Source organism: Malurus melanocephalus, unplaced genomic scaffold, assembly GCF_030028575.1.
Source record: "Malurus melanocephalus ecotype Western Australia unplaced genomic scaffold, MMel_1.1 scaffold_475, whole genome shotgun sequence".
Lineage (NCBI taxonomy): Eukaryota > Metazoa > Chordata > Aves > Passeriformes > Maluridae > Malurus > Malurus melanocephalus.
Window position 1 is genome coordinate 73,665 of NW_026623707.1, and position 6,575 is coordinate 80,239.

The 6,575-nt window shown below is 43.3% G+C and overlaps 1 protein-coding gene across 1 annotated transcript in view; it reads left to right on the forward strand.

Moving 5' to 3' along the window:
* The window catches only part of LOC130582271 (receptor-type tyrosine-protein phosphatase T-like), a gene marked incomplete at its 5' end in the record, with an annotated part of 168,371 nt that overhangs the window by 72,291 nt on the left and 89,505 nt on the right, over positions 1-6,575 (forward strand). The window lies entirely within an intron of this gene.

Below are 6,575 nucleotides of genomic sequence, written 5' to 3' on the forward strand. Positions count from 1 at the left end.
GAGATGAGGGGCAGGACCTGATCAGCATCAGAGGGGAACAAATGCAGATCCAACAGGAACCCAAACCCTGAGAACTGCACAACGTTGGACCAATGAACATTGAACCAGTGGAGCTCTCTGGGTTTGGACTGGATAAAGTTTGGGGGAAAATCTTGTAAAATCCATGTGCCATGGAATGATTCTCCCTGCACACCCAGGCTGTGTGTGAATGAAATGATTTCTGTGGCACATCCTGGCTAGAACAACATCTTGGTCAGAAAAYAAAGTGATGCCTTGACTCTCTAATATTAAAAATGTTATTGCAGAGTTTTTGGTTTACCCACAGTTTTGGTGACAATTTTGTCCAACATGGAACCCTGAGACAAATTCATCAGCTGGAGATGAAAATACAGAAGAGCWGTTGCACATAACCAGGGCACTCTCAGGGTGGTTGCTCCTTTTGGAACATGGGGATCTGTGCAGATGGAGCCCACACAATTCCTGTGCACTGTTACTGGTGTCACTGGGAATTCTGCTCAGTCCTGGGAGATTCACTGATGTTCCAGTGGCTTTGTAGCTCTCTGGCAGCTCTGCAATTGTGCTGTTATTAGGTAGAAACAAACACTAAAGCCTATGAGCATTTGTTAAATTCAAATTTCCTGCCAGGTACTTATTGTCATTTTATGAACTGGAGTGAGTGGTGTCAGTCCTGCATCAGGAAGTCTCTTGCTTGAATTCACTTGGAAGTCTCTGGCTGAATTCACACGCAGGAATTGTGCAGCTGGGAGTCTCAGACCCTCCTAAAAAAAACAAATAAACCCCCTTCCTATTCCTAGGTAATAGCTCCCTCCTCACCATCACCATTACAGTCTGATCCATTATATCTGGACGCTGTATTTTCTTTCYAATTCTGCTCAAAAATAATTGTTGCAAGCTTCTAAAAGGCTGCAAAATAATCACWCTGTCTATTCTGCTTCCATCCCACTTGCTTTCCTTTGGGACTGATTTYCTTCTCAGGTCCCTAATCATCCTTGCAGCTCCCTGCCAGATGTCCCTGTAACCCAAATTGCCACTGCAGTTTTCATACCCACTGCTTGGGTGCCAACTGGGCTGGGATTCAGCAGCACAACCTCCAGCAAGCCTTTTGGCAGCCAGAAGCGCTAATTTCGTAATGACTGAACACTTCTAAAGAGCCTAAACAAAATGGAAGGACCTTTTTGACTTCTGCAAGTCTCTTCTGATTGATATTTTTCCTTCAAAATGCTGTGGTTGCCTTTTAACAAAGCAAGAGCATTGCATTTAAAAGTGGTTTAAACCCCCCATGAGTTCAGTTGCAGAATTAATTATTTCACTGAGAACAGAAAGAGCTGGATTTTTAAACAGAGGAACATTTTAGATCCCTTGTAATTGCAGTGCTGGATCCTTCTTTGATTRCAGTCTCTTTCTGGGGAGCAGAAACCTCTTGTTCAAGGCGACTTGGAAAGCTTTGGGAATTGCAAATCCATTAATCAGTGTGCTGGAAAGATCAGGMTATGAGCTGGGTGGAAAGGGAGGGATGGAACAGATCATTCTGGGGTGCTGGGGAGCCCAGCAGAGCTCACAGGTGAGTGCTGAGTTACGAGGTGTCAGTGTTTGTCCCTCAGGAAAACCTTTTGGGAGAGGCATAGGCTGCTGTTGGAAGGAGCAGAGGGAAAGCAGAAGGTCTCTGACAGGTCCCCAGGTGGCTCAAGRTGTGCAGGTACCTAGAGCAGGCAGGTGAATCAATCTGAGCTCAGAAACTCAGCTGGTTTTGGTAAAATGCTCTACAGAGCTGGTTCTGTGTGTGACACTCATGAAAGAGGCATTATGACACAATTATCATTATTATTATCTCTGGGAGCAACCTGAGAGTGGCACAATTTAATAATATTTCATAATTCTGTCCCATAGTCAGTCTCCTGGCAGACTGAAAGCTCCACAGCTTGTTGAAATTTTATTTTATATTTTTTTTACCCAGTCCTGCTCTGCTTTCAAGTCCCTGATGAGCAAACACTTCTCATTGTCCTCACACCATGAGGGAGTTCAGCTTCAAAGCCTTTGTGTACAAAGCCATGCAACAAAGATTTATTCTTTTTAATTTATTTCTTCCTAAGTGTGTGTGAAGTCAAGTTACCATCAAACAGAATTACACTGTCATTGGGCTGCAAGGGCAAGCAGTCCAATTTAAGGTCATGGCTCAGCTTTGGCACTAAAATTCTGCTGATTTTCGATGACATGAGGTTTTCTTAAATGTATGTTTTGTGTAAACCCGCATCTAGAAAATGCAAACAAACAAAACTTATTTCTGTCTGCATTTGGCTGCTCCTTTGGGCACTCAGGTGCACTCAGGAAGTGATGTTGGCCTTTGCCTTTGTAAATATTTATCTTTTGTGCATAATCTATTTCTCAGAATTGTCAGTTTTTGGAATATTTCACCCTAAACAGGAGGAAACAAAAAACCCCACCTAACATTGCTGTCTGAAACACCTGTCACCTCTCTCTGGGGGAAGGCATTGTTTGAGGTGTTGAAATCCTACCAGCATTTCAAGGGTGGCTCCCGAATATTCAGCTGGAAAAATGGCTCCCAGACTGGAACCGTGCCTGAAGGCAGTGTTGAAACAGCAAACTGTCTTTTTAAACWTTGTAAGCTCAGTCCTGTAATCACTTATGTCCTCATCTTTAGGATTGCTAAATCCCTGGTGGGTTTGGGCAAAAATAAGGATGCATTTGCAGCTTCTAACTAGCTGGTTTTGTCAGTCACTGTTTCTGAAACGCTGCAAATCTCTATTTTGATGCCAGGAATAATAATACAAGGGACTTTCATACACAATTTCAGCTCTTTAATGGGATGCTTGGAGCCTAGTACCTCTAATCCCGGTGGATTTGAGTTTAAATTGCACTTCAGAGGCTACAGATCCTCTTAGTTACCATGTAAAATTGCAGTCTGCCCTTCTTCATCTCTCCAGTTGCCAATATGCCATTCCTTCTCCATCACCTTGCTCCCTTTTTCTCGGCAGGAGAGGCTCTTACACGCAAACTGTGTAACAGTTTAGAGTGCCGTGCATGAGGTCAATATTTGTGGGATTCATTGCYTGCATTTATAAAAGGGTGGAAACAAATTTCTTCCACCCTTGACCACTGAAATTGCATGCTTATTACAATGAAAAGCAGGATTATCTGGTGTGATAGCTATGCATGGATATGCGTCCAGTTCTATTCATAGCCCTTTTCTAAGCTATTCAGGAAATGTGACTTTTTTTTTTTTTAGGATAAAATCTTTCCCGCTAAAAGCTGTTTAAAAAAAAAAATTATCCGGAGAAAGCTGCAAGGATTGGGAACTCAGCTTGGTTTAGTCGTTTGTTTATTTAAAGGGTTTGGGATTGTTTTTTTTTTGATTGTGGAGAGTGAAAAACGGCTCCCACAAGAAGGAACGCAGCAACCACAAAATCTTGCAASCAATTTATACAAAGCTCTACAGTCGAAATCGTGGAAAGATGACAATTCTCGGAAATTGCCTGCAGTGAGAAGTGGCTTTGAGCGTTCCCATGAAAATCAATCAAGTTGCAGCATCTCGATGGCATTCGGTGGATGGGGGATGCTCCAGGGACGGAGCTTTGGGCTGTGCCACACRCAGCTGGGGCTGAGTTTAGCTGAGCATTAGCAGAACACCCAGCAGAGCTGTCAGGTGCTCAAAACTCAGACAATGATCAATTAAAGACAGGGAATTGGGTCCTGGCTTTATCACTCATCCGCAGGGACCTGATGGAGAATTTTTCTCTGTTTATTTGCGGCGCTAATGCTGTTTGCCTCTGACACTGGATTTGTCAGATGTTGTCTATTGTTTGTCCAGAGTCCATGAAAGTCAATTACATCAGGAATAAGGGGTTTGCTGCATCTGTGCTAWATCGAATTAGACTTCTTTAATGAGCTAAACTAGCAATGAAAAAGTGTGGCCATATATCATCTGTTAAAGTTTGAAAYCCTGTGTCACCCTCTCAGTGACGTGTAAAGAAAGCTGTTCTCACCCACCCAGCTCARTTCTGGAGTTTCTGGCTCTTAGCACAGAAGGGCCCTGGAAGAGGGCTGGGCTGGCTSAAGGGAAATGTTTATTTTCTGCTTGCTGCCTGTAGTATTTACCGAGCACTCGGTGACAGGTTGGTTAAATACTGCCAGTGTTCTGGGCTCCACTTGATAAAGATTCAGGCCAGAATACGGGRAATGAACGGCGCTGATTGCACGGATTTGTTCTCATTCCTTGGCAATTGAGAAGGATGATAAATCTGAGCCTTGCTGGCTCTCTCAGTGCTTGGGATGCTGTGCTAGCCCCAGATCCTGTGGCTGTTTCTGGAAYGAGACAGGGCTCAGGGAGACAACTTTCCAGGGAAACTAAAGGATCAGAAGGTCACAGGAGATATATTTTTCTCCCCACCCCAGTGGCATCCCACATACAGTTTTCCTTGCCCTCCTTCCATGTTGATTAATAAATTTTAATCAATTAATATGGTTTATAAGCTCCCTGTGAGCGCTAGAATTGGAGCATGTGCTTGAGTGACTCCCCTGCCATGCACAGGGCATTTATTTAAGGTGGCTTCTTTGATGCTGCAAGATAAGCTGTTCTGGTGAAACAGGAACGTTTTCCTTCCCCACCATCTTTGGGAACACCAAATGGCSTGGCAGGGGTGAAGTCAGCTGTGTCTGTGTTGATTTAAGGCTGCTGTGGGTGATAATAGGGATGGGGCGGTGCTCTGTCTGCCTGGCACCTTTTGGGGTGATGGCTCTGCTTGGCTGCTCCTGCTCCTCCAGCCAAGGAGGGTGCTCCAGATGTGGGCTGGCTGTTCACTCAGGGGTTACTCCCTGTTGAAAAATCTGCTCTATTTTATAGCTYCTGTTCTCTCCACCCCGTCCCAGTTCCTTTAGCACAGCCTTAAACTCAGGGAGTGTTTAAATGATTCCCTAATTAGGGATTTTCTTCTGAATAAGCACCTCAAAGAGCGTCTGAGCAAACTTCTTTAGATTATATAGGATTTTTAATTGTGTGTTATTCACTTGCTGTTACTTGCAAGATGTGCCTAACTGGGGAGCATTTGTTAATGATGCTTTTTTAAATCCTACGGTTTCCAGTAACATCTTAGAGAGAAAACAAGAGAGGTTTTGTTTTTTTCTGAGAAACTCAGATGTCAGGGTTTTTTAAATGCGTGACAACCTCCAGGTAAGTAGCTACTTGTGTTATAAATAGAATGAATCAACTGTTTAAAAAAATTGCTTGATCAAGCTTTTCAGAAATAAAAGCATAATGTGGTCCCTTGAGCACAACAATTTCTTTGATTACCTTTTTATTGTTCTTTTGAAGCCAATAGACATGCACTGATATAAATCCCATGCAAATGAGGAGATATTTGGTTACAACAACACTTTYTTTTAAGGAGCTGAATTATTTTATTGTGCACGTTGCGCTTTTTYTAAGCCAAACTAAATGATAAGAACTTGGAAAAAAAAAACCCACCAACTTATTCTTTCTTGTAATGAAGTTCAATTTTAAAACATCCTTTTATAGATGCATCAGCATCTTGTCTTTCTGCCTTTCAATGCTTTTTTTTTCCAAAAAAAATTACAATTTCAGTCTACTTTTTTTCTCTGTATTGCTCATGTAGGGGAACAGCTGATCCTTAATCCCATTTCCTCCATCTCATCTCTTCACGTGGCAGTTTTACCTGTGCACTTGGGCTGCTGCAAAGCTCTGTAAAACTCCATTTCCAGATCTTGCAGTATTTTGTTTACCAAAATATAGCAGTTAGTGAAGTTGAAAGCACACTGCAGATGCGTGTTTGCACTTCTTTCCTGGATAGTTGTGGTTTTTTTTCCCTCTGTTTCATCTCCAGCATTGTTTAATTTACAAAATATAAATGATTGAATAACTCAGATGTGGTGGTGGCTTCATCCTGTTAATGGATGCAGCTGAGGAGCTTTGTAGAAGGGGAGAAGGCAGCCAAGGTGATCTCTGCATCACCTTCAGAAGGACGATGTGTGTGACAATTTTGGGAATTTCACCTTTTTGCTGGCCTTTGTCTTAGACCCAGTCTGTGATTGTGCCCTCCAGTGGGCAGGATGGGTTTGGGTTTAGTTTTCTGTGCCCCAATCATTCACCAATTTTGGTCACTTTGGGCCCATTGCCTCCCTTTTCCCTGTCCTTTTGCCCTCCCTGTTGGTTTCCCTGATCCCTGCTCTCCCTGYTGCCCAGGTGGTGTCCCTGGCAGTGAGGGTGTGGTGGCTTTCAGAAGGATGAGGGTTTAGCACAGAGAGAACAACTTCTCCTTTGGTTCTCAATTCACCTCTTCCATCTGAAATTGGGAAAAGTGACTCAGGGTGAGCTTGGACGGGGTTTGGGGCAACCTGGTCTGCTGGAAGGTGGCAGGAGTAGGAAAGGGATGATCTTTGAGGTCCCTTCCAACCCAAACCATCCTCTGAGAGTAAGTGCAAACGTACAGCTTAAGATCTGAGTGACCAAAACTCCACAAACTCACAACTGTCAGGTGCAACAAGAGCTAAGGCAGATATTTGACCCATAAATGTGGCCAAAC